Source organism: Amblyraja radiata, chromosome 31 (assembly GCF_010909765.2).
Source record: "Amblyraja radiata isolate CabotCenter1 chromosome 31, sAmbRad1.1.pri, whole genome shotgun sequence".
Classification (NCBI taxonomy): Eukaryota; Metazoa; Chordata; class Chondrichthyes; order Rajiformes; family Rajidae; genus Amblyraja; species Amblyraja radiata.
Genome location: NC_045986.1, coordinates 2,690,667 through 2,713,623, shown reverse-complemented (window position 1 = coordinate 2,713,623; position 22,957 = coordinate 2,690,667). Strand labels below are relative to the sequence as shown.

At 47.2% G+C, this 22,957-nt stretch overlaps 1 long non-coding RNA gene across 1 annotated transcript; it reads right to left on the bottom strand.

Moving 5' to 3' along the window:
• Positions 1 to 908: 908 nt before the first annotated feature.
• On the bottom strand, positions 909 to 11,951 carry LOC116990631. Its single transcript, XR_004416584.1, has 3 exons — positions 11,917 to 11,951; positions 1,837 to 1,841; positions 909 to 952 (listed from the first exon to the last, which is right to left on the bottom strand). It is a non-coding gene; the product is annotated as an uncharacterized LOC116990631 (long non-coding RNA).
• Between the last annotated feature and the right edge of the window lie 11,006 nt (positions 11,952 to 22,957).

The window sequence follows — 22,957 nt, the reverse complement described above, 5'->3', positions numbered from 1 at the left end:
ATTAACTGGAAAGGTTTAGAGGGATATGGGGCAAATGCGGGCAAATGTTTAAATGGGTCACCTAGGTGGGAATGGATGTTGGGCCGAAGGACCTGCTTTCAAGCTGAATGACTATGAGAATACATATGAATGAATGAGGTGTGGTGAAAGGGACGCTTCTAGAAGAACTTAAAAAGGGTTGAGAAATATCTAATCAAATGTACTTATGCCCCTGTCCCACTTAGGGAACCTGAACGGAAACCTCTGGAGACTTTGCGCCCCACCCAAGGTTTCCGTGCGGTACCCGGAGGTTGCAGGTGGTTGCCGGAGGTTGCAGGTAGTGGAAGCAGGTAGGGAGACAGACAAAAACCTCCGGGAACCGCACGGGAACCTTGGGTGGGGCGCAAAGTCTCCAGAGGTTTCCGTTCAGGTTTCCTAAGTGGGACAGGGACATAAGAAAGAAAGTACTGCTGGGAAGCCTCAGAGTACTTGTATGGGAGTCACCCTGACATAAAGGTTCTGAGTGTTTACCCTATCTATGCCTCTCATCACCTATCAAGTTTCCCCTGAACCTTTGACATTCCATAGAAAACAATCCAAGTTTATCCCTCGGTACACAAAATTGCTGGAGAAACTCAGCAGGTGCAGCAGCATCTATGGAGCGAAGGAAATAGGCGACGTTTCGGGCCGAAACCCTTCTTCAGTCTGAAGAAGGGTTTCGGCCCGAAACGTCGCCTATTTCCTTCGCTCCATAGATGCTGCTGCACCCGCTGAGTTTCTCCAGCAATTTTGTGTACCTTCGATCTTCCAGCATTTGCAGTTCCTTCTTGAACAAGTTTATCCCTTTCCTTGTAGCTGAAACCCTCTATCCCAGGCAACATTCTGGTAAACCTCCTCTCAACCCTCTCCAAAGTCTCCGCACCCTTCCTGTAATTGGGGCAACCAGAATTGCACGCAATACTCCAAATGCGGCCTAACCAAGGTCTTATAGAGCTGCACCAAGGCTTCCTAATCAATCAATCAATAGGTTTTTATTATCACCTATGCAAGGCACACTGAAATTCTTCTACACAACTCACAAATGCACAGTCGCCATATTTTGGCACAGTTTACAAAGAATACAAAGAGAAAAAAAAAAAAAAATCCAAAGCACATGTTGGAAATACTGGAGCCCACCGCCCCCACAATCCAGGAATGCTCTCCAATACTTTCCCTATCACTGACGTGAGGCTCACCAGCCTTTAGTTCCCTGGAAGGTAGACAAAAATGCTGGAGAAACTCAGCGGGTGAGGCAGCATCTGTGGAGCGAAGGAATAGGTGACATTTCGGGTCACCTATTCCTTCGCTCCACAGATGCTGCCTCACCCGCTGAGTTTCTCCAGCATTTTTGTCTACCTTTGATTTTTCCAGCATCTGCAGTTCTTTCTTAAACATTTAGTCCCCTGGATTCACATTGCTTCCCTTCTTAAACAAAGGAGCAACATTGGCCACTCTCTAGTCCTCCAGGACGTCTCCTGTAGCTCCAGAAGAAACACAGATCCTCGTCAAGGCCCCTTCAATCTCCTCCCTTTCCTCCCTCAAGAACCTACGAGAGATCCAGCAGAGCCCTCGGGCCATATCCACCTCAATACTCTTCAAGAGTTTCAGCACCACCTCAAACTGCCCGAGCATATTTGTATTCTCCACACTGATCTCACTCTCCTCCAGTCTGAAGAAGGGTCTCGACCCGAAACTTCACCTTTTCCTTCGCTCCATTGATGCTGCCTCACCCGCTGAGTTTCTCCAGCATTCTCATCTACCCTCACTCTCCTCCAAGTCCTTCTCGGTGAATACAGATACAAGGTACGTGTTTAGAACCTCACCTCCATTCTCTGACTCCAAGTATAGACACCCGCCTTTATCAGACTGAGGGTCAGGGGAGAGGGGAACTAGAGGTTTGAAAGGGTACAGAACAAATCAGAGACGGCACCGATGACTCAGGAGAGGTGGAGCCCACAATGGTCCATTGTTGGCTGGTGAAGAGGTGATAATGAAGGGATACAAGCAGTAAAACTATTAAGATGACTCGGGTGAGGGAGGGACAGAGAGAGAGGGAATGCAAGGGTCACTTGAAATTAGAGAAATTAATGTTCACACCGTCATTGAATTTCAAATAACCCTTGCATTCCCTCTCTCCCCGTCAGACAATCAATAAAAATGTTGCGAGAAATGTCCATTGACTATAAACAAATAAATCAAAAGCAAAAGAATGTATAACAATGCAAATTGGAGTAGATTGCAGAAGCTTCATTGAAGGAGTTTGGAAATAAGAAGAATGTTCATCGGCGTGATGGACTGATGTGTTATGGAGGTTGGGTTAGAGGTCAGAGGAGATCAGGATCCATGTTGGATGTTTAGTTTGGTTTAGAGATACAGCATGAAAACAGATCCATCGGCCCACCGAGTACACACTGACCAGCAATCACCCGTATGCTGGTTCTAAGTTATCCCACTTCACATCCTACACACTAGGGGCAATTCATCTACAAACCTGCACGTCTTTAGAACGTAGAAGGAGCACCCAGAGGAAACCCCGCCATCAAGACAACGTGCAAACTCCAGACAGAAAGTTTAGTTTAGTTTTGAGATGGAGCGTGGAAACAAGCCCTATATGGTCACGAGGAGAACGTAAAACTCAGTACAGACAGCACCCGTAGTCACTAGCACTGTAAGGCAGCAACTCTACCGCTGCACCACGATGTCACCCCTCGTTATTTGTAGTCCATTTCTGGGCAGGCTGGTTTCCTGTCATAGTGCAGTAAACTTTGTAAAATCCTAAAGGGCCTGTCCCACGAGCATGCGACTGCATGCGGCAAGCGCGACCAAACCGGAAGCGGGGGCCGCGCGGAGGTCGAGTGAGTGACGTGAAGTTCGAGCGAAGTCCGCGGAAAGTTCGCGTGTGACGTACGCCGTCGAGACGCAGCGCACGGCTGTCGAGGCGGCTGCGGGCCGGCAGGCCGTTGCCGCACGGAATATTTGAACACGGTCAGTTTTTCAGAGCCCCGCGCGATGTCAGGACCGGCTCCGCACAACTCCATATGGCTCCGCGGATCAAAGTGGGACCGGCCCCGCGATGCCGTACGGCTCAAGCGACCACGTTAGGTCGCGCTTGCCGCATGGAGTCGCATGCTCGTGGGACAGGCCCTTAAGGTGGTGATGATGACAGACGAGAGAGTAAGCAAAGATGAAAGGATCTCCATGTGAGGTACACTCACTTTATCAGGGTAGGTGGTGGACAGAATGGTCACGTTGGAGGAGTGATGCACTCGTCAAGTCTGGGACAAAGAGGGTTCGCAGCTTAAGAGAGACAGAGGAGGTCAAAGTAGTTTTCATCAGAATAAGAATGCAGCAGAAAGAAATCCCTCATTTATTGCTTTGCTTTGCTCTCAGTTGGACAGCCCTGGACATGTTTTAGTGGTTGTGACATCTGTGCCACTGAAACATGAGGGAGTGTAAGGGCTCACAGTGGATAAAGGAGGAGGCAATGGAAACCTTCCCCAGACACTTCACCACAGCTGCAGTTCATTCCGAACTTCACGAGTTGCATCATTAGGAGGATGCTCTGAATGTAAACTGTAAATTATAGGTTTACAAATAGCATGAACCCACTGCAGCATTCACACAGTTGCCCGGGGATCAATTAGATTAAAAAACAAGATGCTGGGATCAGTCCAAGATTATTGTTCACCACAGATTATCTCCCCTTTCATGAGGCGCTTTCCCAATAGGCTTTGTCCTGCCATTACATTAATATTCCCAAGTGAGTCCACCATTTAGATTGAGGCCAGATGGACACCATCGCTATGGGAACAGAAGCAGAATCTACACTGGAGGAATTCTGGAGACTACAGGGCCTGTCCCACTTGCCAATTTTTTCGGCGACTGCCGGTGTCATATCAGTGTCGCCAAAAGATTTTGAACATTTCAAAATCCAGCGGCGACAAAAAAAATGTTGTGACACTTGAAAAAACTCTGCGCGTCAATATATCATCATGCCGTGTCATCGTTGCATCACACCGCGTCATCGTTGCATCACACCGCGTCACGCCGCATCACACCGCGTCACGCCACATCACGCCACAAATGTTTCGGTGACCTGATACGTCAGTCAATGATGCTGGCAGTCGCCGAAAAAAATCACTAAACGGAACAGGCCCTTATTCCACTTCTTTTCTTTAGTGTTTTGTTTAGTCTCAGAGATAAAGCCTGATAAACAGGTCCTTCAGCCCACAGAGTCGCTAGTTCTATGTTATCCCATTTCCTTAACCTACACACTCGGGGCATTTTACAGAGGCCAATTAACCTACAAATCTACACGTCTTTGGATTGTAGGAGGAGTAACGGAGCACCCGGAGTAAACCCACACATTCACAGGGAGAATGTCCAAACTCCACACAGGCAGCACCCGTAGTCACAATCCAACCAGGGTCTCTGGCACTGTGGGGTAGTAGCTCCACCGTTGTGCCACTGTGCTGCTATTTGTATTCTATTGAAAACCGCTTTCACCCTAAATACATTAGAAAGTGTGAGGGGGGTCAAAATGTGTACAAACTTGCACTCTTTGTAGATGTGAACATAACCTGTGAGTGAAGACAGATCTTGTTGTTAATTTAGAGACGAGTATACTTGACTGGATCCAACTTCATCTATTTTACCGTGTGGAGGTTGGATTGTGTGTGCCACTGCTGTTTTAATTAGGACTGTACTGTTGATAAGATTTATATCCAGAAGAACTGAAAGAACAATAAAAAACAGAATATTCCCATGCTGCAATTTTCTGGTCATACCTTCCATTGCATCATCACTTCCTATATGCTGACCAAGATGCCTCATCTACGTTTGTCCCATTTGCCCGTATCTGTCCAATATCCCTCTAAACCTTTCCTATCGAAGGCAAAATCCCGTGCCACCTGCTCCATGGTCTGATAGTCGGCGACTAAACCGTCTCCCCCACCTGGTTTGCCAGGTGTGGAGGGGGCTGTGGGCCCCCAGCAGGACCAAAAACAAGACCTGTCAGAGGGCAGATGAGCTTCTAGCGAGCAGAAGGCCATCCACACTTCAGTAGAAGTTGCGATCACTGTTGTACATGGCATTGTAAGGAGTGAAGAAAAACATGAAATGTAATTCTTCCCTCTCCTTGCTTCTCAGAAGAGAAGTTGTTAATTAATGACACCAGGTCCATGGAGGATGTGATCTCATTGGCTTTCCACTCTTGCACTGGATCACTTGGACAATAAACATACTTTGAAGAAGCAGAACAGACAAAGAAGTGTCAGTAGATGTTGTTTACTTAGATTTTCAGAAAGCCGTTGATAAGGTGCCACACGTGAGGCTGCTTAGGAAGATGAGAGCCCATGGTATCAAAGGGCGGATACTCGCATAGATAGCAGATTGGCTGGATGGCAGAAGACAAGAGTGGCAATGAAGGAGGCTTTTTCTGGTTGGCTGCCAGTAACTAGCGGAGTTCCGCAGGGGTCGGTGCTGAGGCCGCTACTCTTCACGTTGTATAGTAATGATTTTTCACGAGAGGATTGATTTGTGGCAAAGTTTGCGGATGATACGAAAATAGGTGGAGGGGCAGGTAGTGTAGAGAAAGCAGGGATTTTACAGAAGGACTTGGACAGGTTGGGAGAGTGGGCAGAGAAGTGGCAGATGGAATATAGTGTAGCAAAATGTGGAGTCATGCATTTTGGTAGTAGGAATAAAGGCATAGACTATTTTCTAAATGGGCAGAGAATCCAGAAATCGGAGGTGCACAGGGACTTGGAAGTGCTGGTGCAGGATTCCCAAAAAGTTAATCTGCAAGTCGAATTGTTAGTAAAGAAAGCAAGAGGGCTAGTATCCAAAAACAGGGATGTAATGTTGAAACTGCGTAGTTTCAGTTGCTCAGTGCTCATTCAGTAATCTCCCAGTTTTGTAACATTTCACTGTAGGTGGTCCATTCATCGGCTGTGAAGCTCTTTGGGAAGACTGCGACGTGAGGGAAGCTTCATAAATCTGGCAAAAAGGTTCTCCATTCTTCAGCCCGATTCCTGGACGACAGAGGATTAATAGAGTGGAGCCTATTAGAGTGGAAACTATCTCAACGCATCGCACCTGATTCAGTACAAATTAAGCTCAAAGTTCGGCTGGAACAGGCAGTTCTGTTCTACGCTGTTTATCAAATGAACTACTGAGGGATGGAGCACTTCCAAGCCCTTCCAAGGATGTCATTGTGTATTGTGTAGTGTGTGTTATTGTGTGAACTGGTTGAATCATGACCCTGAGTTAGAGGTATTGATCAGGGGCGCACAGTGGTGTAGCGGTAGAGTTGCTGCCTTACAGTGCCAGAGACCCAGCTTGATTCAATCCTGACTACAGCTGCTGTCTGTGCAGAGTTTGTACGTTCTACCTGGGACCGCGTGGGTTTTCTCCAGGAGCTCTGGTTTCTTCCCACGCTCTAAAGATGTACAGGTTTGTAATTTAATTGGCTGTAAAATAAGTTGTAAAATTCTCCCTAGTGTGTAAGACAGTGTTAGTGTGTGGGGTGATTGCTGGTTGGTGCATATTCGGTGGGACGAAGGGCCTGTTTTCGCGCTGTATCTCTGAAGTCTAAAGTCTACACCTCCAGACCATTTCAGGAGGGTAGTACTGGCTCTTTCAACTCCCCCAGTTGTAAACCTTATGAAATACAGTGTTCATGCAAGCAAAAGCTGTCCTTTAACCTCCACCTAGTCCAGTAGATGACTTTGGATCCAGTCAGCAACTGCCTACCTGGATTAACAACAAGACCACTATTCACCCACAATTTATGTTCAAATCTGCGAAGTTTGCAAGTTTGTACTCATTCTGTATCCCCTTCTTTTCCAAGGAGAGCACCATGGAAATACAGCCCGTCGCTCGGTTACAGACGCCCAACTTGTGGACACCCTTGCATAGAACAATCTCCCATAATATTATTATTATTATTCAAAACTCTTGACAAGAATGGGTGTCAGGGGTTATGGGGCGAAGGCAGGAGAATGGGGTTGAGAGGAAAAGATTGATCAGCCGTGATTGAATGGCGGAGTAGACTTGATGGGCCGAATGGGCTCATTCTTCTCCAAGAATTTATGAACTGGATATATGTACTGATTGTTCATTCCAGCGAATGGCATAACTAGTTTGCGTAGAAAGGAACTGTAGATGCTGGTTATGCCGAAGATAGTCACAAAGTACTGGAGTAACTTAGAAGGGCAGGCAGCATAACTATTTTCCTCCCTCTCTCCCTCCCTCTCCCTTCCTCTCCCTCCCTCTCTCTCCCTCTCTCCCCCTCTCCCTCTCTCCCCCTCTCCACCTCTATCCCTTTCTCCCTCTCTCCCTCTCGCTCTCTCTCTCTCTCTCTCTCTCTCTCTCGCTCTCTCTCTCTCCCTCTCCCTCTCGCTCCCTCTCTATCCCTCTCTCTCCCTCTCCTCCCTTCTCTCCCTCCCTCTCTTTCTCTCCCTCTCTCTCTCTCCCTCTCTCTCCCTCTCTCTCCCTCTCTCTCCCTCTCTCTCCCTCTCTTTCTCTCTCTCTCCCTCTCTCTCTCCCTCTCTCCCTCCCTCTCTCTCTCTCTCTTTCTCTCTCTCTGTGTGTTTGCTAACTGTGATTCTGAATAATAAGGTTTGACCTGAATGTTCAATAATTTTTGCAACTGAGGCACACATTGTCCTCTAACAAAACTAATCAAACTAGAAGTGATTAAGCAGAATGGGGAACCCCAATTAGCCCTGCCGCCAAGCACCCATGTAAGCAGTTGCTCACGAACCCCATCGTGATGAATCCCAGGGCCTGGATGGGCCCGGAGAGTAGACATGGAACAAACAGCTCCTGGTTTTGCTCAAGGCACAGAAGGAAGCAAAATAAAAATGCAGTAAACGACACAGAGAATGCTGGTAACACACAACAGGTCAGTCACCATCTGTGGAGGGATCACAGGGTGAACAGTGAAGAAAGGTCTTTGAACTGAATTGTGTAGGAACTGCAGATGCTGGTTTAAACCGAAGATAGACACAAAATGCTGGAGTAACTCAGCGGGACAGGCAACATCTCTGGAGAGAAGGAATGGGTGATGTTGCGGCTCGAGACCCTTCTTCAGACATGGCCTTGAGGAGATTTTGCAGTGGAGCGTTAAAATGTAGAAACAAGGAACTGCAGATGAAGGGTTACCAAAAAAGGCAGAAAGCACTGGAGTAACTCAATGGGTCAGGCAGTATCTTGGGAGAACATGGATAGGTGATGTTTTGGGTCAGGAACCTTCTTCAGACTTGCATTTCAGGCCGGGACCCTTCATTGGACTGTATCAGGATATATATCTCTCCTAAAAGCCCTGTCCCACGGTACGAGTTCATTCCAAGAGCTCTCCCGAGTTTTAAAAAAATCAAATCCGTAGTAAGCACGGAGAATGAATGTAGCGGGTACATCGGAGCTCGGGGACGTCTCTTAACAGCTCGTAACGTTAACGGCAGGTACTCGGGAAGACTCGCTAACAGCAGGTAAGTACGGGAAGACTCGTGAAGATTTTTCAACATGTTGAAAAATGTCCACAAGAGCCCCGAGTACCGACGAGTGATCATTACCGTCAATCTCCGAGTTCGAATCAGGGCAAACTCGGGAGATCACTTGTAATGAACTCGTACCATGGGACAGGGCTTTAAGATAGACACAAAAGACTGGAGTAACGCAGCGGGACAGGCAGCATCTCTCAATGGGTGACGTTTCGGGTCGAGACCCTTCTCCTCGACCGGAAACGTCACCCATTGCTTCTCTCCAGAGATGCTGCCTGTCCCGCTGAGTTACACCAGCTTTTTGTGTCTATCTTCGGTATAAACCAGCATCTGCAGTTTCTTATTACACATTTATATCTCTCCTGATTTTTATTCCATTGGCCGCGTGTAAAATGGGCCACTGATTTGCTGTCACACAGTTTGTCAAGAATTATCTTCCCTTTCGCTATAATTGACAAGGAAAATCTGTTAAATAGGATTAAATGAAATAAATAGAAGCATTAGCACACGATGTACTTTTTCAGTCACTGTTAAGCTTAGTTAGATCTTTAAATAGTGGGGAAATAAAAATACTTTGTGACTACCGCTTTAAATCTTGATATAATTAACATTCTTATGCAGTGATTATTTTTGCCTTGCACTATCTTTGAAAGCTATTGAGTTTGACTCTACCTTCAAAGGCTTCAGACAGGCTATTTAATTTATGAAGATGCATTGATTATTATGTTCAGCAATATAATTCAGACCAACCAAATCTAAATAATGGTCAGATGCAAAAAATGTTGCTAATCAGACACTTTAGAATAATGCACATAAGATGTTTGCATTTGTTTTGAATTCCTCCATCTAATGAAAATGAAGCAGCTAAAAACTGCAAATAAAATTTCTCAGAGAAAAACTGTTTTTTTAAACTTATTATGTGCATCCTTGCAGAATTTTAAAGAATGTATTATCATCTTAAATGTGAAGCAGATACACTATATTTCATTGTGTTTAAGAAGGAACTGCAGATGCTGGAAAATCGAAGGTACACAAAAATGCTGGAGAAACTCAGCGGGTGCAGCAGCATCTTTGGAGCGAAGGAAATAGGCAACGTTTCGGGCCGAAACCCTTGGGTTGCCTATTTCCTTCGCTCCATAGATGCTGCTGCACCCGCAGAGTTTCTCCAGCATTTTTGTCTGCACTATATTTCATTTTTGTGATCAAATGGAAATGGATTAAAAGGATACAATGGAGGTTCAATGTGATAACAAAAGGTTTCTAACTCCACTGATACTGCCTGTCTAGTGAATATTTTAGTCTTAATGGCTCAGAATTTACATTGAAAAGTAATCCAATGTCGGAAAACAAAGTTTAAGAAGGTTCTGCAGATGCTGGAAAATCAAAGGTAGACAAAAATGCTGGAGAAACTCAGCGGGTGAGGCAGCATCTATGGAGCAAAGGAAATAGGCAACGTTTCAGGCCGAAACATTGCCTATTTCCTTCGCTCCATAGATGCTGCCTCACCCGCTGAGTTTCTCCAGCACTTTTGTATACCTTCGGAAAACAAATGGTTAGTTTATCCTTCCCTCGATCAGAAACACAGAGGTCATTGGTACACTTTGACCCAGCCAACTGAGTCCTTGCCAGCGAGTGCATTGTTGAGAACCTCCACTGAAGATCACTAGAAGCACTGTGGTTTTTATAAGCAGAGCATTCTCTCAAATAACTCTAAACAAATGTGTGGGCAGGAGCTGCAGATCCTGGTTTAAACCGAAGTTAGACACAAAATGCTGGAGACACAAAAGGCCGCTGAGTTACTTCAGCATTTTAACTCCAAACAAAACCAGGAGATGCTGGGAATACACAGCGAATCAATAGACAATAGACAATAGGTGCAGGAGTAGGCCATTCGGCCCTTCGAGCCAACACCGCCATTCAATGTGATCATGGCTAATCATCCCCAATCAGTACCCCGTTCCTGCCTTCTCCCCATATCCCCTGACTCTGCCATTTTTAAGAGCCTTATCTAGCTCTCTCTTGAAAGCATCCAGAGAACCTGCCTCCACTGCCCTTTGAGGCAGAGAATTCCACAGACTCACCACTCTCTGTGAGAAAACGTGTTTCCTCATCTCCGTTCTAAATGGCTTACTCCTTATTCTTAAACTGTGGCCCCTGGTTCTGGACTCACCCAACATCGGGAACATGTTTCCTGCCTCTAGCGTGTCCAAGCCCTTAACAATCTTATATGTGCAATGAGGTACCCTCTCATCCTTCTAAACTCCACAGTGTACAAGCCCAGGGGCTCCATTCTCTCAGCATATGACAGTCCCGCCATCCCGGGAATTAACCTTGTAAACCTAGGCTGCACTCCCTCAATAGCAAGAATGTCCTTCCACAAATTAGGGGACAAAAACTGCACACAATACTCCAGGTGTGGTCTCACTAGGGCTCTGTACAACTGCAGAAGGACCTCTTTGCTCCTATATTTGCCAAACAGCATAAGTCAGAAGAGAAATAAAGCCAGCATTTCACATCATGGTTCCCTCATCAGAACTAGCCAAGTGATGTTTGATATTATTTCATGGAGGGATAGACTGGAGAAAGCAGAGGATTTGTTGTGATAGGGATCGGATAGAAATTGTCATGGGAACTAATGCTAAATAATACAGAGACACATTGAAACATAAGGTTTAAGAAGGAACAGCAGATGCTGGAAAATCGAAGGTACACAAAAATGCTGGAGAAACTCAGCGGGTGCGGCAGCATCTATGGAGCGAAGGAGATAGGTAACGTTTCGGGCTGTTTGGAGTTTGCACGTTGTCCCTGTGTCTGCAGTACAGCACAGGAACAGAAACAATGCCCACAATGTGCTGAACAAGATGCCAAGTTAAACTGATCTAATCGGCCTGTGCATGATCCAGATCTCTCTATCCCCTGCACACCCATGTGCCGATCCAAAACCTACTAAACACCACTATCTTATCTCTCTCCAACACCGCTGGCAATGCATTCCAGACCCCCTTCACTCTGTGTAAAAAATATCACGTCCCGTACATCACCATTAAACTTTCTCCCCTTTCACGTTATAGCCAGGTCCGCTAGTCTTGGACATTTCCACATGGCTAAAAGGTTCTAACTGCTTCTCATAATTTTATATACTTCTAACAAATCTCCCCTCGACCTTTAACATTCCAGAGAAAACAATCGAAGTTGATCCAACCTCTCCCTGTAGCCGAAACGCTGTATTCCAAGGAGCATTGGCTAACTCCAGGTTTTTGAGCCCACCTTCGGTGTAAACCAGCATCTGCAGTTCCTTCCTACATATTATTCTAAACCTCCTCTGCACACTCTCCAAAGCCCCATTCTGTAATTGGACGATCAGAACTGCACGATACTCCAAATGCGATCTAACCAACGTCCTATAGAGCAGCATGGTGACTTCCTGACTTATACTCAATGCCCCCAGCAATGAAGGCAAGGATACCACACACCTTCTTAACCACCTTGTGCTGCCACCTTCAGTGAGCTATGAACTTGGACTCCAAGATCCCTCTGCTCACCAGGTCTTGCCATTAACTATATACATTCCCCTTGCATTCAACCTCACAAAGTGCATCCCCTCGCACTTGCTCAGGTTAAACTTACTCTGCTATTTCTCCGCCCATTTCTGCAGCTGATCTATATCCTGTTGTATCTACAGACAGCCTTCCTCACATCTGCAACTCCTTTCATTTTGGTGTTGTCAGCAAACTTACCAACTCGTCTACATTTACATCCAGGTCATTTATACACATCACAAACAACTGAGTTTCCAGCACAGATCCCTGCAGAAACTCCACTGGTCACAGACTTCTAGCCACAATTCTCTGTCTTCAATGAATAAGCCAGGTCTGAATCTATATAACCAAGTCATCCTGAATCTCGTACATCATAATCTTCTGGGTCAGCCTACCCAGAGGGATGTTGTCAGAAGCCTTACTGAAATCCATGTATACAACATCCAACTTCAATATACTTCATCGATCTCCTTCACCACATCCTCAGAAAAACTCAATCAAGTTAGTACAGGGCCTGTTCCACCAGCATGCGACTGCATGCGGTGAGCGCGACCAAACCGGAAGCGGGGGCCGCGCGGAGTTCGAGTGATCCCGTACGAGTTGACGTGAAGTTCGAGCGCAGTCCGCGGGAAGTTTGCGCTAGGCGTACACCGTCAAGACACTGCGTACGGTGTCGAGACGGTGCGTACGGCGTCGAGACGGTGCGTACGGCGTCGAGACGGTGCGTACGGCCTCAATGTGGCTGCGGGCCTGCAGGCCGTTGCCGCGCGGAATTTTTGGACAGTGTCAGTTTTTCGGAGCCCCGCGCGATGTCGGGACCAGCTCCGCACAACTCCATACCGCTCCGGCGATCGAAGTGGGACCGGCCCCGCGAGGCCATACGGCTCGAGCGACCACGTTAGGTCGCATGCTCGTGGGACAGGCCCTTAAGCCACAAGCTGTTGCTTACAAAGCCATGCTGGCTATCCTTAATTAGCTCAGTCTCTTCTAAGACCTATCCCAAAGATTTCTCTCCAATAGTTTGCCTATCACCACCAAGTTCCCTTTTTCAACCAAGGAACAGCATTGGCCACCCTCCAGTCCTCTGTACCGAGCCTGTGGCTAGAGAAGAAACAAAGATCCTCGTCAAGGCCCCTGCAATCTCCTCTCTTGCCTCCCTCAATAACCTGGGATGGATCCCATCAGGGCCTGGGGCCGTATCCACCTGAATGCTCTTCATCAGCCTCAGCACCACCATACACAATGCCCCATCATATTTGTGTTCTTCACATTGATCTCACTTTCCATAAAGTCCTTCTCTTCAGTGAACACAGTCAACACCTCACCTACATCTGCCAACTCCAAGAAAATATTCTCTCCTTTATTCTTGAGTGGTCCTACCTTCTCACTGGTCACTCTCATGTTTTTAACGCACCTATAAAAATCCATGGGATTTTCCTTAATCTGCCTTGCCAGTGTCATTTCATGGCCCCCTCTGGCCCTTCTAATCACCCATTCCAGCTATTTCCTACTCACTTTATATTCCCCCTGAGCCCCGTCCAATGCCACCTTCTTAACCCTGACATATGCTTCCTTTTACTTCCTGACCAAGTTTACCATCTCCTTGGTCATCCATGGTTCTCTTACCTTGCCTTCCTTATCCCTCCTCCTTACTGGAACATTCAATCAGCCAGGAGGGAGCTGTAAGAACAGACTGCAGAGTATGGACATTGAACGTAGGGCAACTGAAATCAAATGAGAAATGAGACCAGACATGAAATGGGGCCTTGCTCATCAGAGCGTTGTGATCTTGCAAACATGTCTCTGGGAACTTTAATGCTTATTAAAAGTCAAATTTATCATACTGTTTAAATTTTAACGAGCAGTAATTAAACATTATTTATACTATCATGCAACACAGATCAGAAAATTAGATATTGGAACAATTTTTTTTAAAGCATGAATACACAGAATATATAATACAGAGCATCAATCACACTTCATTTATGCAATTATGTTAAAATTAGATCGCACCTCAAAATGATCCTATCAAATGTTAATCCATTTAATGTCATTTTTCACATGAAAGAAACAAGCGTTTCTTATGAATTTTACACAGAATACATCATGTTTAACATTAACCCACTTGCAGCCACACAGAGAATGCACGGGCTTGTGATCCCTCTGTCTGTTCAGCTATAATTATTTTATCTTTTGAACAAAAATACCAAGATGTTCCATTGCCACCCGATGCAGTTGTTCTGTTTCCCACTTCTAACCCGTGTATGAGATTCATCTCTCACCCCAATTCTTCCCTAAAAAACGATGTCAAAATTATTCATAAGTTCATGTCCATGAGTTCTAGGAGCAGAATTAGGCCATTTGGCCCATCAAGTCTACTCCGCCATTCAATCATGGCTGATCTATCTTTCACCCTCAACCCCATTCTCATGCCTTCTCCCCAGAACCCCTGACACTCTTACTAATCAAGATAGTCTGAAGAAGGGTCTCGACCAGTCACCCAGAGATGCTGCCTGTCCCGCTGAGTTACTCCAGCATTTTGTGACCATCTTCATTGTAAACCAGCAAATGCAGTTCCTTCCTACATGTACTAATCAAGAATATGTCAATAGAGCATAGAACACCCAACATAGTACAGACCCTTTGGCCCACAATGTTTGTGTCGACCATAATGCCAAGACCAACTCTTCTGCCTGCTCGCAATCCCTATCCCTCCATTCCTTGTATATCCATGTGCCCATGCAGAAGTCACTTCGACTATCCTGTCTGCCTCCACCACCACTTTCAGCACTGTGTTCCGGGCACTCATCACTCTCTATGTAAAACATCTTGCCCCTATACTTGTCCTTTGTCGCTCTCACCTTACACTTCCTGTACCCTTACTACCCTATCGATGTCTCCCATCATTTTATACACTTCTGTCAGGTCTCCCCACAACCTCTGGCGTTAGTGAGAAAACAACCCACGTCTGTCCAACCTCTCCCTGTAGCTAATACCCAATCAAGGCACCATTCTGGTAAACATCCTCTGCACCCTATCTGAAGCCTCCACATCCTTCCTGTAATGGGGTGACCAGAACTGCGCTGCACACAGCATTTCAAATTGTACAATCCCTCACAATGATGGTTAGTTGCTGGATAAATGTCACTATGGATGATTAAAAGATTATCACCTGAAATAACACTGTTTCTCTCTCCACAGCTACTATCCGATCTGTCATTGTAAGTGCTAACCAACCTGAACTTTTAAGTAAACTTAAAATGCTGGAGAAACTCAGCGGGTGAGGCAGCATCTATGGAATGTCCAGACCCTTTTTCAGACTGATGTGAGGGGGGGGGGGAGATGAAAGGGAGAAGCGGAGACAGTGGGCCAGGGAAAGCTGGGAAGGGGAGGGGAAAGAAGGAGAAAGCCGGGACTACCTGAAATTGGAGAAGTCAATGTTCATACCGCTGGGGTGTAAAATGCCCAGGTAAAATATGAGGTGCTGCTCCTCCAATTTACGGTGGGCCTCACTCTGGCCATGGAGGAGGCCCAGGACAGAAAGGTCAGATTCGGAATGGGAGGGGGAGTTGAAGTGCTGAGCCACCGGGAGAGGTCAGGTTGGTTATTTTGCTTACCTGGTAGGTAAGTTGCTGATAGCCAAATATGTCTTTCGACACACCATTGCCAAATTGTGTTAACCAACTTGTCGCATGATAACGATTTTATGCAGCCCATATGGTTAATGTAGGCCACCACCGTAGTATTATCTATTTGTAACCGAACATGCAAGCGATGCATTTTTGATGCATATGTTTTAAAACATAGAAGGCACCCAACATCTCTAGATAATTTATGCCCAGTGTAAGTAGTAATGACGACTCAGGGTTAGTCCATCTACCACCTGTGCTGGATATGGCGTTAGTTGCTCCCCAGCCTTGAGCACTGGCATCTGTTTGGATAACTAGCGTAGGGTTAGTGATAATGATAGGGCTGAAACTATGCCAAACGTTTTCCGCCCACCACTGTAGTTCTGATATTGCTTCAGTGGGTAACGTCATGACACGATCATAATGACCTGCATGTCGTTTTAGTGCCTGTACCTTTGCTCTTTGTAAGTTTTGATAGTGCAAAGGTCCGAAATGCGTAGCCGGAAATGCTGCTACCATTTTCCCAATTACTCTTGCTACTTGTCGAATAGTGGGTCGTTTGTTGACCATTAGATCGTTGCATGATTGTGCCAATGCAACTGTTTTGTCTCTTGGCAAAGTTACAGTCATATGGACTGAGTTAATTGTGAAGCCCAAGTAGTCCATAGTTGTGGAAAGCTTCAAGTTAGGTTTATCTGGATGTAAGACAAATCCCAAGGTTTCGAACAACTGTTTTGTAGCTGATACAGCTGACATAGTCAATTCCATGGTTTTGCCTACTACAGGTGCACAACCTTTTATCCGAAAGCCTTGGGACCAGACACTTTTCGTAATTCAGAATTTGTCGGTCTTCGGAATGGAATTTTTTTAGCGTAGATTTTAATGGCTGGCTCAGTGGTAGAGTGCTCGGCTCATATCCGCAAGGTCGCGAGTTTGCGCCTTGATCCCGGCAGTAAACTCGGTCGCGAGTTTGAGTCTTCAATGTAGTTTTTTCTTGCAGAATAAATGTTTGTATGAAATGCAGTGTAGAAGAGGTGCACTGACTGTGTGGGCAGAACTTTGGAAGTGATTGCCCACCAGTCTAAAAAGCCGCTGTGTCTCCCTGTCCCTGGGATAGCAGGGGGCGATCAAACAGCACAATACCTCCCTCCCCCTCCAACTCCAGAGGAATCCGCTCCCTAATGGGCCGCTACGGCGACAAGTGGCAGTATGCCCACAGCCCGAGCTGCGCCCCCTCATCCGCCACCCCAAGAACAAGACGTACCTTGCACACCATCAGCTTCTGCCCCTACGTGTTCCTCTGGAGTTGGAGCGGGGCTGGGCTGGAGTTGCTGCTGGCTGTGCGTCTCTGGGATCTCCGTGCTTGCAGTGGGCCTGGGGGTCGGTGTCCCGTTGGTCCTGACGTCTCCGGCCACCCCCCTGGACTGGAGCTGAGACTGGAAACTGTACCGCCCTTGCCCCCTCCCTCTGGAACTGCAAACAACCCCACTCTCCTGCAAGGGCGGAACGGTTCCCGGAGGATGGCAGGTGGCCGGAGACGTCAAGACCAACAGGAACCCGCTCCCCGATGGGCCCCTACGACGCCCCGAGCTGCGCCCCGTCATCCGCAACCCAGGTTCCTCTGTAGTTGGAGCGGGGCTGGGCTGGGCTGCTGTTGGCTGTGGGTCTCTGGGATCTCCGTGCTTGCAGTGGGCCTGGGGGTCGGTGTCCCGATGAGGGGGCGCAGCTCGGGGAACGTCTTCTGGTGGTCCTGACGTCTCCGGCCAGTTTGCAGTTTTCCTCTGGAGTTGGAACGGGGCTGGGCTGGGCTGCTGCTGGCTGTGGGTCTCTGGGATCTCCGTGCTTGCAGTGGGCCTGGGGGTCGGTGTCCCGTTGGTCCTGACGTCTCCGGTGACAGTGCAAAGCCCCCGCGCCGGTGCAATGGGCGGGGAGCTGGAGAGGGGAGGGAAGGGGTCACACACATGGCCGGGAAGCAGAGGGGTGTAGGTGGGGTGAAACTGAAGGGAGCGACAATCTGCTGCTGCCTGCCCCGCTGAGTTAAAAAGTTCCCACGCAAGACTCACGAAACACTGTGTATCGTGAGTCTACCGTGGGAACTTTTTAACTCAGCGGGCAGGCAGCAGCATATTGTCAATTATTAACCCTCCCGCGCAATATACCCTCACCTTCTCTTTCATGAATGGGGATTTAGTTCCCCTTTCTTCGAGGACCGACCGGAGGTTCCGCTGTCACCTCTGCGGGCCGCCCTCGGTGAACTTTTTCAAGGACCTTTCTTCAAGGACCGAAAAAATGGCCGCTATTCGGAGGTTTTCGTTATTTGGATCTTCGGATAAAAGGTTGTGCACCTGTATTAAGATATCATCAAGATATGCCATGACAATATATTTTTGCCTTCTTAATATTGCCAAGGCTGGTTTTAGTATCTTGGTGAATAATCTTGGGGCTGATGTTAACACATTGGGTAACGCTTTAAACTACCATTATTGCCCCATCCAGGTAAACTTCAGGTATCTGCGATGATCCTTATGAATAGGTACTGAATAGTAAGCATCTTTAAGATCAATGCTTGCCATGTAGTATCCTTTGGAAATTAGTTGTTTGGCAGTAACAAATGTTTCCATTTTGAAATGTATATACTTAACAAACATATTTAGTGATGTTAAGTCAATGATGATGCGACATCCACCATCTTTTTTGGTTTTAGTGAATATATTTGATACAAATTCCAAGGGTTCATGTTTTGTTTTTTCAATGATACCCTTTGTAATTAGTCTCATCAGTTCAACTTGTCCCTCTCGTTTTTCTTTCACTGAGAGGGAAAATACCCTTTGGGATAAATGTTGAACTGGTGGCAATTTACCTGTTATGAATTGTATTTTGTATCCACTAATGCCATTGAGTATATACTGATCACTCGTGATAAACTCCCATGCTGCTTTAAACTGGTGTAATCTCCCCCCTGTGAGTATTAAGCCCCTTCTTTCTGTATGCTGGTAGGAACCAGACCCACCTACCTCCATGGTTATGGGTATTTCCTCTGGTTCCCGCCGGTCCCACGAGGCTTGCGTGTTGTCTGATGTGGCGTTGACGTTGGGGGGTGGCGCATTTTCCATGAGGTCCGCTCTGGGCCCTGGTCTAAAAAAGACTTACGGTGATAAAATGCGGACCCCGAGCTTTCACCAGTCCTATATGGTGGACGTCGACTGGTGGACGCGACGGGGTGCTGCCACTTGGTGTTTGATCTAGGTTTACTCATCCCGTGCCCTGCCTTCATGAGGCCGTGAGTTTTTGAGGCCTCGGTCATATCCTTCATTCGTTTAGGTAGGTCATTACCAAAGAGCAGTATGTCTGGCTCAGAGGCTGGGGTTTTGCACAACCCCGCAAATTTAGGATTGATGGCAGGTTTTATTATTTCTTTACGCAGGTTGTTAATCTCAAATTGCGTATTACACAACAGCGCGAGAGTATCCTGTTGAGTGGTGGTCATCTCGGTGTTGTCCACGGAACGAGCAAACTAAGTGATGGCCGACGTCAGGAGCCTGAGGATCCGCTGCAGTTTTAGCTCATGGTGTCGGATGTTTGCCCCAACGTGTCCCCAGATTTGGCTGTTTACAGCTGGCACTTTGAGGGACTCACAGTTCTCCGGCGCTGTATAAGTTTCCAAAGCATCATTGACCACCTGCTCCTGTAGAGCCCTGTTGTAGAGGTGGTTGATGCTGGCCGCTAGTTTGGCTTCTAACGGTTTCCTTGCACGTGTGGTTGCCACGTAGCGGTCCACTACACCAAGCAGCTCTTCCTGTTCCTGCACCCCTTGCATACTCCCGAGATCTTCAGCCATCGTCCCCTCTTCTTGACCAGCCCAGTCCTGGTCACCAAAGCTATCCTCTGGAAAGGAGGAAGCAATGGACAGTGCACAAGGCACTGTGGAGGGAGTGCCTGACCTCCCTCTGTGAGAGCTCCCCTCCTGGGGTGCACCTCGCTGGAGCATCTGCTCCAAGAGCCGCTCCATGCGGCTCAGGCGGCTGTCTCTCCCTCTCCTGGGTGGAGAGACGTCCGCGTCCGACGTGTCGGAAACCACCGGCCGGACGCTCTTCCTGGTAGCTTTCCCTCCAGCCTGCTGCTCAGGCGCTAGCGGAGCTGGGCTCGGCACGGTGTCAGGGATAGCGGAGCGTTCGGTTAGCGCTCCTACCGCCTGTTGCTGCCCCCCCCCCCCCCCGATAGAACGCACCTCTGGTGGAGTCGAACGGTGAACAGATTTCTTTGAGAGCCTTGTCTTCGGTGTAGACATTTCTGAAAGAGAAATCAGCCGGCTCTTCTTTGGTAAGTAAAGCCGACCTCAGTTCACTTACCTGACGGTCCGTCTTTTAAATTGCAGCGGGAGCGCCTGACTCCCGCTGCTGCCGCTTGTTGCACTGCTGGCGTAAATGTCGCGCATGCGTGCTGAGCGGGTTCTTCACGGAATCACTCACGTGACTCCGAAGTAAAATTGGTCTTTGCTAAGCACTGCATCACCTTGTGATCTCTCCATTCCTTCCAACCCTGTTTGTATCTCTGCCTTGCATTCTCTTGTCAAACCAAAACGTAAAGCCCGCTTGATGAGGGAAAAGCCACACTAACAGAGGGCCTGGACCATGTTACCTTTGCTGTGCTGCTGGCAGCTGCTACTCTAAAATAAATGGGGATTGATTTATGTTGACACGATTCTTTGAACCAATTCTAGGGGGTGGCACGGTGGTGCAGCGGTAGAGTTGCTGTCTCACAGCGGCAGAAACCCGGGTTCGATTCTGATTGCGGGCGCTGTCTGTACGTAGTTTGAACGTTCTGTGACCGCATGGGTTCTCTCTGGGCGCTTCGGTTTTCTCCCACAGTCCAAAGACGTACAGGCTTGGAGGTTAATTGGCTTTCGTAAAATTATAAATTGTCCCTAGTGTGTAGCATAGTGTTGGTGTAGGAGGGAACTGCAGACGCTGAAGATAGACCAAAGATAGACACAAAATGCTGGAGTAATTCAGCAGGACAGGCAGCATATCTGGAGAGAAGGAATGGGTGATGTTTTGGGTCTGAAGAAGGGTTTCGACCTGAAACATCACCCATTCCTTCTCTCCAGAGATGCAGCCTGTCCCGCTGAGTTACTCCAGCTTTTCGTGCCTATCTTCCATACGTAGATACAATCCGATCAAACTTGAGCACAATAGAGGAAAATATGCTGCAGATATAGTTCTTAGCATTGTAGTATATCAGTTCCATAGACAATGTCCAATGCCCGCACTGGGGTCAGACAGTACCCTAGCTTATGGAAGGACTGTCAGAAAGCAGACAACAGCGGGGGATAAAAAGGGTAGCATGGTGGCACAGCGATAGAGCTACTGCCTTACAGCGCCAGAGACCCGGGTTCAATCCTGACTATGGGTGCTTGTCTGCACACAGTTGGTACGTTCTCCCCGTGACCTGCGTGGGTTTTCTCAGAGATCTTCGTTCCTCCCAAACTACAAAGCCATACAGGTTTGTAGGTTAAATGTCTTGGTATAAATATATAAATGTAAAAATTCTCCCTAGTGTGTGTGTATAGGGTAGTGTTAGTGTGCTGGGATCACTGGTCGGTGCGGACTCGGTGGGCCGAAGGGCCTGCTTCCACGCTGTACCTCTAAAGTTAACTAAACTAAAACTATAACAGAGGATACCACAGATTCCAGAGGCAGGAGGAACAAAAGTCATTTGTTTGATCCACAAGATAACAGGACTTTAGGACATGGCCTTACCAGGAAGGTGGACACACAGAGCTACAAGTGGTGCCTCAGTAAACCCAGCCCACTCATCAGAACGTGCATCAGCCATCTGTACATTGATGTTCCAAAACAGAATAAATACCCAAAGATCCAGATATGCTGCTCATATTTAACACATTCTCCAGTTTTACTACGCCAAGGAATGTGTATTTATGCTATAATTTTCACTTCCTTTGCACATCATAAAATGTTTCACAAGCATGTTGAGTCCTTTATGTGTTTTGGTTTAGAGATTGCAGATTGCAATTGCCCACGTGGATGGGAGAAGTCAGCAGCTTGAAATGATGAGGTTCCATTAATGTTACGGTGCTTTGGGATTCATTAGCTATGTATAGCGTCTCGAACCGCTTGCAATATGTGCGAGCCAGATAGACCGTGCAAGATCCTCCCCTGCTTTTGTTCACATTCACTGTGATACTTAATAGCTGTGACTGCGTTACTGCCACTGATCACACGTGTTTGCAAATCTGCTCTTATTCATGGAATTACTGGAATCTATCCTTACAACGTCACTGAACGTGGGATGCAGAGTTAAATCTACAGATTGAGGTTCGGAAAGGTGTGGTTTGAGGCACAGGGAGTGTAGGTTAAGCGTGGAAAGGTAGATTCCTCGTTCATAATGATAGACACAAAAAACTGGAGTAACCCAGCGGGACAGGCAGCATCACTGGAGAGAAGGAATGGATCACGTTTCGTGTTGAGACCCATCTTCAGATTTCTTCTTCTTTCATAAAGCTGCTTTAAACTGGGAGCACAGGGATAAATTATCAGCAGAGATCCTGAATATTAACAGCAACCTTTTTTATTTCTTTCCTTCTAATCTTCATCTCACCTCCTCTCTCTCAGAAGCCAGTACATCAACCAAGCATCTTTGTTTGTGACACATTGGTATTTACTTGCCTGTGCAGCTCAGTCCTGGTTCTCAGTTAATGCTTCTATACAGCCAGGACAGTGTGGATTAACCGGGCACAGGTAATCTGGTCAATGGGACCGCCATGCCAATGGGATTGACCCAACATGGTCCCCACAGACACTGTGAACAAGAGTTATGATTCTGATCATTTAGGTTTTTGACTTTAGAGATACAGCGGAGAAATGGTTCTTCGGCCCACCGAGTCTGAGCTGACTAGCGATCCCCGCACACTAGCCCTATCCTACACACTGGGAACCATTTACAATTTACAGAAGCCAATTAACCTACAAACCTGTACACCTTTGGAGTGAAAAAAACACGGTCGCAGGGAGTACGTACAAACCACATACAGACAGCACCCGTAGTCAGGATGGGAGCCGGGTCTCTGGTGTTGTAAGGCAGCAACTCAAGCGCTGCCCCACTGTGTCGCCCTGATATCTCTAGACACATTGGTGTCACTGAACACATATTCTGGCCACATTGGTGTCACTGACAGGGCTGATATGTTCTGACATTTACAATGGCCCTTCAGGAAGCTGGAGTCCCTTTCAGGCGACACCAGTGTAGA